Genomic DNA, 12,629 nt, shown 5'->3' with positions numbered 1-12,629 from the left:
AACCCTTACTTAGTGTGGTCTCATATCAGGTTTTTTTCTCATCCTAAGAGCTGCAGCAATTTGCCAAATTTGCTAGACTTGTGCCTGGCGAAAAAATTTGACTTGGTAAACCCATTTTTCCAGAAAACAGTACATTTTTCAGGGTTGCCCGAAGTTCAGGTGAATGTCAATTTGGTTTGTTAGAATTTCCATACTGAAAATCTAGTTCTGGAACCGAATCAGACAAGTCATAAGGGCCTGAATATGGAAATGCAAAATATGTGCTTAATATAATATTCTGTATATATGTTGCAGTCCACTCATAGGAGCATTTTCCCACAATACGGTTCACAAATCAAGTGATAAAAAAAACAAAAAACAAAAGAGGCGAGTTTGTAGATGGCAAAGTGTGTGTTTGTTAGAGTGGGCACAATAAGCTTCAACCAACTGATCGACTGTGTGACTGCAGAGGAGAACATCACAGAATATATATGTATATATTTACACATTATACATTAACTACATAGTATATAAATATAGTTTTATTTTTTGCAGCAACTACTTTTTCCCTCTATTGCTTAATTTTAACTTAATATGTGAATAAATTCAACATTTAGTAACTGTCCCCTAGCCGTAATTTTTTCCTTCAACCCTTTTGTTTTTTTTGTTTTTGGCAGCCTGGGAAGAATTCAGGGGAAGAGAGGGAGGAATGGGACACATGGAGGGGAGGGGTAATAGAGGGAGGAATGGGGCACACGGAGGGGAAGGAGGAGGGAATCAGACACATGAAGGGGCTGGGGGGAGGGGGGAGAGGGAATGGGACACATGGAGGGGCTGGGGAGGAGAAAATGAGACACATGGAGGGGCTTTTGGGCAAAGGGAATATGAGACATATAAAAGGGCTGGGGTGCTGGTATGGGACACATGCAGAGGCGGGGGGGGGGGGGGGGGATGGGACACATGGAAGGGCTCCGAGGGAGAGGTATAGGACACATGGAGGGGATGGTAGGGAGGTATTCAGACACATGAAGGCGCTGGGTGGAGAGGGAATGAGACACATGGAGGGTCTTTTGGGCCAGGGGAATATGGGACATATAAAAGGGCTGTGGTGAGGGTATGGGACACATACAGGGGCTGGGGCAGAGTGAGGGAATGGGACACATGGAAGGGCTCAGAAGGAGAAGGTATAGGACACATGGAGGGGAATCAGACACATAAAGGGACTGGGGGGAGGGAATGAGACATATGGAGGGGCTTTGGGGGGGAATAAGTCACATGAAGGGGCTGGGAGGAGGGAATGAGACACATGGGGGGCTTGGGATCAGGAATAAGACACATGGAGGGGGGGGGGGGGAGGCAGGACAACATTCGCACCGGAGCCCGGTTGTTTCTAGTTACAGCTCTGACACGTATATAACCATTCACTCAGACACAGAACACAAACACTGCTATATGCACATACTCAGAAACAGTATATACATAAACTGCTACACCCAATGCTACAAACATATTGCACATATTGTAAATAACTTTCTAGTGATATTATGAAATTTTCACGTCCAAATGTTTTTTTTTTATTTTTTTATGTCACTCCCTGTGGTGTTACATAACATCATGGGATGGCATGGCCTGTAATGTCATTCATATATCATTAATGATAAACAATAAGCATGGCCAGTATGTTGTTTGTTTGTTTTTTGTTTTTTAAGTGGCTGTACGGTTATTTATTGTATGGGAACCATGCTCACGACTGTGTGATTTATGCATACAATGATTGTCATAATGCCACTTTGTATGATATGTTTTGTATTGTATTGTATTATGTGTTAAAATAATATATGAACTCATAAATAAATAAATTTGAAAAAAAAAAACTATCCAGGTTATGTACACTTTCAGATTTCTAAAGACTATGGATTTCTTCACTAAACTGTGAACTGTAGTCAATTAAAAAATAAATTTATTGCAATTTGTTTTTAGTTAATACAACCTGATTCTCTAATTTTTATATATGTTTCATATATATATATATATATATATATATATATATATATATATATGCATATATATATATATATATATATAAACCTATGACAAGATAAAATATATATCATGTAACATGGTTGAACACTTTTTTTTAAAACAAGAGTCCATTTTCATTTAAAAATGAATCATGGTCATCTGCTAATTATTGTTTTTTCATATGCCAAATAAAATGCAATCATTTTATAGACAACACATTCTTTTACAGAAACAAGTGATTTTAATTAGATATGGTACAGCCAAGTTATACACAGACCCCCAGCAGGGGTCTCCTTACAATTACACTCAAACTCCTCCCCCGTGCCTGGCAGATAATTGAGTCAGGAACTGTACAAACTCAACTATCTCCCAGGTACAGAAAAGCATACAATTTTAAAATACCCCAAAAGTACATTTTAATAACTTCGGAACCCCAAGGTAATATCATGGAATAGCTTGGATCTGAGCGCACACTTCACCAAAATATTATTCAGATCCCTTCATTGGTTTCTTTCCCTTAGAGCTACTACATGAGCACAGTGGGTGGGAAGACAAAAAAAGAACAAGTGCTAATACGCAAGGTAGAGGCATAAGAGCCTTCTTCCACTGCATCTCTAAACTGGGGGAGGCGTCACAGCAAAGGGTACATAATTCATTGTTGCACTATAGGATATTGCCATTTAATGTAATTTGTGTAGTGCATATATGAATTGGCTGCCTGGTAGAGGTATAAAAAAAGGTAAGGTTAGCGCTAATAATATAATGAACAGGCAGCGACCTTTTAGAGGGTAACCCTCTAACCCTCTAAATAACAGATACACAGTAAAAAGAGAAAAAAGGTTGCGCCAAAAATAAGAAAAAAATAAAAAATAAAACTTAGAATAGAAAGTATCAAAATATAAATATAAAAAATATATAAAATACAAAATAGTTCCAATGAATGTCTGGAGATAAGATAGGTATAGTCACTTGATTCCGCTGTGGGGGTGGGTTCTTTTGTTGTAGTAGTTCCCACCGTCTCGTGATATGAAAAACACAAAGTAGAAGGACTAATCGTGTGGAGTGTATACACTTAGTGTGATAGTATTAGAAATATATTTGTTACACTCCCATTTAGGTGAGCTATAGCCAGCTCAGGGTTTGTAGGCATATAGCGGTATAATCCCCGCTTACGGGATATATTGGTGCTTGTCCTCCAAGGGGTTCGTCCAACTCTCAGGAGAAGAAGGAGATAAAAACAGCAGATAGTGCTCTCTGATGGTATTTGAAGGTGGTGAATAAAATAAGATAAAATATACTCACAAGTAAAGTGCAGGTCACACTGCACTTGAGAAATAGCGTTAGTGGTATAATCCCCACTTCAGGATATTCAGTATAAAAATGCCAGGAAAAAATAAAATAAATAATAATAATAGTGTATAAAAAATGATAATGGTACAAGTATCTAACCAAAAATCATTTATTTTTAAATGACACAATATTAAAAACCATTAACGCGTTTCACCGCTGGGGCTTTATCAAAAATGGTTTTGTCAATTTCAAAAGGGGTTAATTTGATTGTATGGGAGATCAGAGCTTACAACGTAAATTCCTCTTTGAAGCTGGGACCTCAACAGAGCTACTCTGAAAGGTGTGAGAAGTCACACATAAGTGGCCTGGAAGTCTGGTTTCAGTAAAAACTAACTCATTTACCATATGTCTTGATTCCCTCTTAGATAAAAAGTCCTTTGATATAAACAAGCCTTGTGTTTCAATATCATATTCAAAATAGACATTAACCCCTTCAGGACGGAGTCAATAGTACACGTTCTGATCAAAACAAAACGTAAACAAAAACTGGAATTTGCGCTATATGTCTGTTCACCCGTAGTTCCCCTCTTTCATATTAAATGCACCCACACTTATTATATATCATTTTGTTCAGGAGAAACAGGGCTTTCATCTCATATAAAATATTTGTATTTGAAACAATTTGTTATGAATAAAATTAAAAAAAACTGTGAGAAATTTGTTTTTTTTTTTTAAATTTGTAGTTCCGCCTCACATTTTAGCTGTAAATGTCATAATACTGTTAGGTTTTACGGCAACAAAATGCACATATTTGTAATCAGCGATGTCTCACGAGTACAACAGTACCCCCCATTAACAGGTTTTATGGTGTTTTGGAAAGTTACAGGGTCAAATATAGAACGTTCCATTTTCAAATTGAAATTTGCCAGATTAGTAATGTTACCTTTGAGACGGTGTGGTAGCCCAGGAATGAGAATTACCCCCATAATGGCATACCATTTGAAAAAGTAGACAACCCAAGGTATTGAACGTGGGGTATGTTTAGTTTTTTTTAGTAGCCACTTAGTCACAAACACTGGCCAAAGTTAGCGTTCATATTTGTTTTTGTGTGAAAAAAGCAAAAAACTAATATTTGGCCAGTGTTTGTGACTAAGTGGCTACTAAAAATGACTGGACATACCCCATTTGCAATACCTTGGGTTGTCTACTTTTGCAAATGGTATGCCATCATGGGGGTAATTCTTATTCCTGGGCTACCATACGGTCTCAAAGGCAACATAACTAATCTGGCAAATTTCAATGTAAAAAAAATTAAATGCAAGCCTTATATGTGACTCTCTAACTTTCCAAAACACCATAAAACCTGTACATGTGGGGTACTGTTATTCTCGGGAGATTTCACTAAACACAAATATTAGTGTTTTAAAACAGTAAAACATATTACAACAATAATATAGTCCATAAAAGTGCCGTTTGTTTGTAAAAAATGCAAAAAACGTCACTTTTACTTAAAATATCATCGTTGTAATACAATTTACCAGTTTTAAACACTAATATTTGAGTTCAGCGAAGTCTCCCGAGTAAAACAGTACCCCCTATGTACAGGTTTTATGGTGTCTTGGAGAGTTACAGGGTCTAATATAGTGCATGCAAATTAAATTCTCTGCACTTTCTCCCTGTGTTGTCAGGCATGTCAATCAAATTTTAATTAATCAAATGACATAATTATGTTAAAAAATTACTTAAATATACACGTAGAATTTTAATATATATGCATTTATAGGTATATAAATTCTACGTGTATACTAATGTAATCTTTTATGTAATTATATGTATTTATCTCTCTATATATATTTGCGGTTATTTGTATTTTATATATAGATAGATATATATAGAATGTCATTCTAAGTGTATTCTGTTTCCAATATATATATATTAATAACAAAATACAGTTAGAATGAAATTACATATGAATATATAATTTATTTTATATTTTGTTTCAATATTTTATTTATTTATTTAATTATTTTATTTATTTATTATTGTAATTATGCGTATATATATATAATATATATATGTAGATCTATTATATATATAATATATATACATATTATATATATGTAACGTCATTCTAAGTGTATTTTAATATTAATATATATACTAATATTAATATTAAAATACATTACGTATGACGTTACATATATATAATATGTATATATATTATATATATAATATATATACATATTATATATATATATAAAAAGGCATTTAATTTATTTTATAACATTTTTATATTTATTTTTTTACACTACCTACCAGCAGGGGGACTGTCTAATATTTTAAACAGTCCCCCTGCTGGCAGATCCATAGCCAGCTATAGGGGGCCATGTGATCGCTCTTTGAGAGCGATCACATGGCCCCCGGGGGCCTCATTTGCCGGAGGGGGGCTGCCTGGGCTCTCAGACAGCCCCCCAGAAGAGGATCGCGGCGGAGGTGAGTACACCTCTGCTCCTGGGGCTGCAAGCCGTTACGGCGTTCTATGCCGCCGCAACGGCTTTAAAGCCCTTTAAAGCCGCGACGGCATAGAACGCCGTAACGGCGTTAAGGGGTTAATACCTACCCACAGATTAAAACTCAAGCCTCATTTTTATCATATTTAGAATGGGACAAGCACAATCTTCTAATCAAGCCTAAACATGATTTGCAAACAAGGGGACCCCACAAACAATACATAGTTAAATAGCCCTGATCTGAGCTCCCAAGTTCTCCAAATAGCACTCAGATCCATGCAGTGTAGGGGAAACGCCACTGTGTTAATGTTCTGACCTGCCGCACACATGGTTCTATACCCAAAATAGTTCCAGGGCATTTGGTGCTTTTGCCGGTCAACTTTTCAGGTGCTCCTGCGGCGGCAATACGGGGTGCTCCACCTGGCTCTTAGGTAGCATTTGTTCCCCTTAGTCCCAGGCACCCGGGAAAGCTACTAATGGCGGCTTGGCAGGGTAACTCACAGACGGTGTCCCAGACCTGGACCATAGTCGGTGGGCAGGAGGCTACAATCCTCCAGGAGTCTGTGGGAAGGAGTCTGCGTTTGTAACAGCCTCTTTCATGGAGGGCCCAAGAGCTGGCTGGCTGGCTGGCCAACTCAGGACCCCCAAGACTTTTAGATGATCATGTTGGGGGATGTGAGGGAGCATGATCCTCTGAGCTCTTCTTGCTCAGCTCCCTCGCACCCCTTAGTAATGCTGGGAGCTGGGATATGACGTCACTCAGGCTCCTGGCATCACTAAGCGGTGCGCGAGGGAGCTGAGCAGGAAGATTACAGCTCCGTCGCTGCCTCCACTGTGTGCCTGCCTGCCTGCCCGCACGCCCTGCCACCCAGCCAGCCTAGCAGCAACCAGCAGACAGCCCAGCAAGCCCCACTGGACCCCATGGAATAATTCACTCCAGCTCTCCCACCTGCTGGGTGTGTCAGTGTGTGTCTGTCAGTCAAACTGATTCAATAAGGAGATGCTGATTGGCCAGGGCTGTGTTTGGCTTGTGCTGGCTATACTCCTGATCTGCCTCCTTGACAGTCTTTGCCAATCCTATGAGAAAGCATTGTGATTGGCTCACATAATCACTTCTGATGATGTCAACCAAGCAGGCAGGTCAGGGGCAGAGTCAGCAGCTGCTGCCTTGAATATAAGTAAGATTTTACTATATTTAGGGAGGCAATGAGAGGGGGATAGTGGTGGTGGTGGGAGGTGGAGGGGGGCTAGATGGTGGTTTAAACACTATAGGGTTAGGAATGCATGTTTGTATTCCCAACCTTATAGTGTCCTTTTGATAGGTGCAAAAAGGGCATTGAAGTAGTGATTCCAAGGAGTAGAATTATCTCCTTATGGCTTTCATATCGATTTGGTAAGTTAACCTTATATTCTGTACGGATCTAGTTATATTAGTTTTAGAGACTAACTTTGTAGGACTTATTGGTGTTCCACAAGAGTAGGGGCAGTTTAAGCACAGGGCTGAATTTTGTGTAAAGAGCACGCTATAGTAGTAATGGTACCTGTAGTGTTTCTTTAAAGGGGCACTATTTTCACCAGAACTACTACAGCTTAGTGGTTCTGGTGTTTATAGCATGTCTCTGCAGGGTTTTCAATATAAAATGCAGTGTTTACATTAATGCCTAGTAACACCTCTAGTGGCAGTCAATCACTCAGATGGCCAGTAAGATTGCTCCATGGAGAGTGTGGAGACGTTGAACTCTCCCCATAGAGATGCTGATTGACGCATCATAGTGTTTTTCCTATCCTATGTGTAAGCATTGGATTAACTGAGATTGATGATCTCAGCCATGGAGGTGGGCAGCCGTGGCAAGACAATCGTGGAGATGGAACAAGGGTAAGTAAAAACCTTTTAACTCCATTCTGAGGGGACCAGCACTATAATGGAATATATGTTTTCATTTCTCACACCATAATGGTCCTTTAAACACAGCCTGGCTCACAGCTTAGCATGATTCCAAAATGTTAAACCAACATCTTGAGCTGTCTAAAGGGCTTACTGGGTCAAAAAGATTACCAAATCAGCCTAGGAATGACTCTGGACCGAATTAATGTAACATGTTTTTATTATACATAAAATATGTCACTGAAACCATTTGCAACCTACTTTTAGAATAAAATTAATATGTTAAAATTTCTGTCTCCTGTTCAAATGTGTCAGCAGATGTCACCGGAATAACTTATCCACTTTATCATGGCTGATGATGAATATTGATGTGAACATAAATACAAAGCAATGCAGGCTCAAGCGATTCCGGCAAGGTTATTTTATCTTTTCAAAACCTTTATTAACATAACTGCTGTGTCCCAAACTTGTTGTCATCCTCTAAATCCTGCCATCTGTCACTCACTTCTCTCAGCATGCAGTCTTCTGTTTCCAAGTTGTATGATTTCACAAAGAGGACTCAATGAGCAATAAATACTAGAACAGATATAATCAAACTTAGAACCTATTGTCTGTTAGAAGAATTATTTACAGACCAATACATAAAAGACATTAGAACCTGAGGATTTAGAAGAACCACCCTTTTGTGAGCTGTTAGTGTTAACGCAAGTAAGGTAATGATGGGGGACCCATGCTACTTTACTCACAGTAAGGGGGAAACTAGATGGAAACATTAGACCTGAGTATTTATACCACACGCAACTTTGGCCTGGATGTAGAAAATGGTACCAAATGAGACCATTATTGCCCAATATGTGGGCCTGCCTGGCTCACTGATAAACAAATATGAACAAAGAGAAACATTGTTGTTATGAGGATCAACATAGCCCACCAAACAAAGAAAAAGCAAATCTGAATTGCTGTGTGGGTATATTGTGTTTTTATGTTTGTTTTGTTTGACTGAGTGTTGGTGGGCTTTCATTATAAGTGAAGATCAAGCATGTCAAACAAGTGGCCCACAATGGACATCTTTGCGGCCCGGCGAGCCATGAGTACATGCTTAGTGTTAAAGCAGAGTAGGCACCTGATTTCTCCACATTACAGGTGCCTGCTCTGCTAAAATTTACCTGGCCGGGAGGAGAGGTCGCTGGAGGAGCTCACTCTTCCTGATCCTCACTGCTCCCTCGCGCATGCCATCTTTAGTGGTGCCGGGTGCCGGAATATGATGTCATATTCCGGCACCCAGCATCACTAAACTGCACGCGTGAGGGAGCAGTGAGCAGCAGGAAGGAGATCTCCAGATAGAGGATCTGGACCCACTGGACCCCAGGGATAAATACAATGCTGTGAGTGTGTGCAAGAATGTGTAAATTAATATAACTGTCAGTGAGTGTGTGTGTGTGTGTCTGTGTCTGTCGGTCAGTGTTGCGATGGCCGTGGCTGGACAGTGGAGGACCTGGGGGTGCACGGAGGCACGCAACGCCACGTCATATTCCAACGTGATGTCAACGTGCTCCACCTTCACAGGGTTTCAAGAAGTAACGGCAGGATCCACTTGACACAGGGTGCGGATGGCGCCATTTGGGGTATACGAGAGGCCAGACTCCACATACTGGCAGCGGCAATGTGAGTGGAGTCTGCTTGTTGGCTAGAGGGGGGTGCTGGTATTTAGTTAGGGGGGACTGGGATTTGGCATATGGGGGGGGGGGGGGTACTGGGATTTAGTAGAGGAGGGGTGCTGTGGTTTAGTAGAGGGGGACACTGTTTTCTTTTTTATACTGTAGTTTTCAAAATAAACCTACGTTTCTATTAAAATTTAAGTGTTTTTTTTTTTGTGGCAAACATAAACCTTGTTTATTTTGCCCATGCTAGACTTTGAGTTTGACATGCTTGGTGTAGATCATGGGTCGTCAACCTGGTCCCTACCGCCCACTAGTGGGCGTTTTAGGATTCCAGGTGGGCGGTAGGGATTTCCAGGTTTTGACGACCGGGTGGGCGGGTGCGAGCCGGCAGTACCCCTGCGACTGGGTACCGCCGTGACCATTTACGGCCCCGGCCCGCGCGGCAAACCGCCGGGGCCGCATATGGAGGGGTCCATCGGGTGGCCCATGCTGTAAGGGCCACCTGATGGATGTGGATTGTAAGGGGGCCCGGTCAGCGCTGGGCGCTTTAACAGCGCAACCGGGCCCCCTGTGATGACATCACAGAGCTGGGAGGAAGTGACTGCATATCACTCCTCCCAGCTAACCCTGAGAGCCGCGCGGGAGGAAGACCAGGGAGTCAGAGTGGGAACTCTGACTCCCATCCACCTGAGCCACCACTGGACCCCAGGGAAAGTCACCCTCCTGCATCTAAAAGGTAGAAAACAGGAGGGTGACTTAAATATAATGTTTGTGTGTCTTTGTATGTCTTTGTATGTCTTTCTTGTGTGTGTGTCTGTATATATGTGTGTCATGTGTGTCTATTGTAACGGACCGTTTCACTTACAAGAGGATAAAACCCAGTTTAGGCGATATCCCCCTTTTCCATAGACCAGCAGCTACAGTAATCACCAATCTCCCGAACTGCAAACTGTACGAATTCTGGAAACTCCCGAACTGGAAACACACGAACCCTGGAATCAGCCGAACAGGAAAAGCATACAATCCGCTTACACTCCTGGCAGTCAGCATACAATCCAATTCCCCCAAAAACGAGACGACACATCGGTTTGAGGGTCAAGCAGAATCTCAGGACTGGAACACCCAGCCTGCTTTTTATTACAGTTGTGCACATACAGGACACACCCGGGGGGGGGGGGGGGGGGGGGAGGGCATAAAACAACCAATCAAGTAACAGTACAACCCACACATCCCCTCCCCTCAGATAAGCAATTAACATAATTATTACATACAGTAAAAATACAGTTTCCACACATACTCTGTAACTTTAAAACCATACATCACATTCACATAAAAATACATATCCACAATCAATCCATTCAGGGGAACAACATATTAAAAAATGGCATGAATCAGGCCAGGGGTTCAAAAGTTAGTAAAAGTATCTTTTGTTCCCCCTGGCTGGCAGTATTTTAATCAAACAGTAAAAGTAAAACATCCCCACAATGCATCCTGGCTTCCTCCCTTCTGCCCTGGAGATAATTGTAGAAATAATCCAATTATCTCCCAGGTCAAAGACAAAACTCCATCCAACACACATGTGGGGACCTAAATACAGGATTATGTTTTAAAATATATAAAGTAACTTTTTATACATCAAACACAGACATGTAACATATCCCCAGATAGCTCAGGTCTGCGTGCACATTATTAGGTGAATGGCACGCAGACCACACAAATACAGTTTAATTGCCATGGAGCCAAAGTCTTTCCCATAGTCTTTCATTATATGAATAGGCTCCATGGCATAGCTATCTGGGGGTATCACTGCTCACACAGGGCAAGTACCGAATGGCCCCACTGTGTTTAAAGGGCCAGAATGAGTGACATGCACTCTGTTAGGGCCGAATACGTTTTGTAAAAGGGCCCAATCTCCCAGGGCCATAGTCCAAAGGCAAGAGGCGGGCAAGCAGCCCCCTCCAAGGACACGTGGCGAGGTCGGTTTCGCCACATCTATGTATGTCTTATGTGTATGTGTGTCTGTATGTGTGTCTTATGTGTGTCTGTATGTATGTGTCTTGTGTGTATGTCGGTGTTCCTGTATGTGTCTTTGTGTGTATGTGTCGTGTGTGTATGTGATGTGTGTCTGTCTGTGTGTGTGTGTGTGTATGTATGTGTGTCGTGTGTGTGTATGTATGTGTGTCGTGTGTGTGTGTATGTGTGTCTTGTATGTGTGTGTGTGTATGTATGTCGTGTGTGTGTATGTATGTGTCTGTATTTGTGTCTGTGTCTTGTATGTGTGTGTGTCTTGTATGTGTGTCGTGTGTGAGTGTGTCTGTATGTGTGCCTGTCTGTTATAGTGGACTATAGTAAGTGGGCTACCTAGCTCAGCCTTCCATTGCTACAAGGAAGGTTAAAAATAGAAAAAAGGGAAAAAAGGTGGGGAGGGGAATTGAGGAGGGAGAGGAGATGAGTTGACGCACAAATGAGAAATCATATTATGCGCAAACAGAGAAGTCGTCTGAATATCACTGAAAGAGACCTTCGTTTGTTCCTTACGAAAATTGATATCAAATATTTAGTCTCGCAGCATCAACCTCAAGGATCTCATTAATCACTAGTAAAGGTAATTTCAATATACTTTATTGTTTTCACATTAAACTTTATAAAGTTAAAAACCTTATAAACCTGCATTAAGTAGAAATAAAAAGATAAATGTACGTACATTTATTTTTTTTAAAACACCCTCCTTTCTAAAAAATATTCTGCATTTGCGCGAAAACCGGTGGGTGGTAAGGAAATTTTTTCAACCAAAAAGATGCATTAGTGGGTGGTAGGTAGAAAAAGTTTTACTACCACTGGTGTAGATAATAGATTTCAGAACAATGTCATGGAGGGATGATGTAGAGTCTGATTGTCTGATACTTATTGTGGTGTAGATCATGAAGTGGTTCAGCATCAAACCATGGGTCTATGGCCCCGATCCACCTTGCTTCCAGGCAGAAAGGACTTGTGAGGAGTGAGGACATCTTCAGAAATTGGCGTTTTTTTTTTATCAACAATGCTCCGTGTTTTCAACAGTTGTTGACCCTCATCAGGGTGATTCACTCTTTTCATGGAGCTGTTGCGCCAGAAGATCAACTTGGTAGGGTAACCCCTGCGGTATGGGATTTAGAAATTTCTGAGGAGCTTCGTGATGTTGATGAAATTCCAGCGGTGGGTCATTGTAAAACCAAACAGGTTCCCAATATTGTACAGCATATTCAAGGTGTGGTCTTACCAGTGATTTTTAAAAAGACAAAA

Source organism: Pelobates fuscus, chromosome 9, assembly GCF_036172605.1.
Source record: "Pelobates fuscus isolate aPelFus1 chromosome 9, aPelFus1.pri, whole genome shotgun sequence".
Lineage (NCBI taxonomy): Eukaryota > Metazoa > Chordata > Amphibia > Anura > Pelobatidae > Pelobates > Pelobates fuscus.
The sequence above is the reverse complement of the archived record's forward strand: the minus strand, read 5'-3'. Positions refer to the sequence as shown.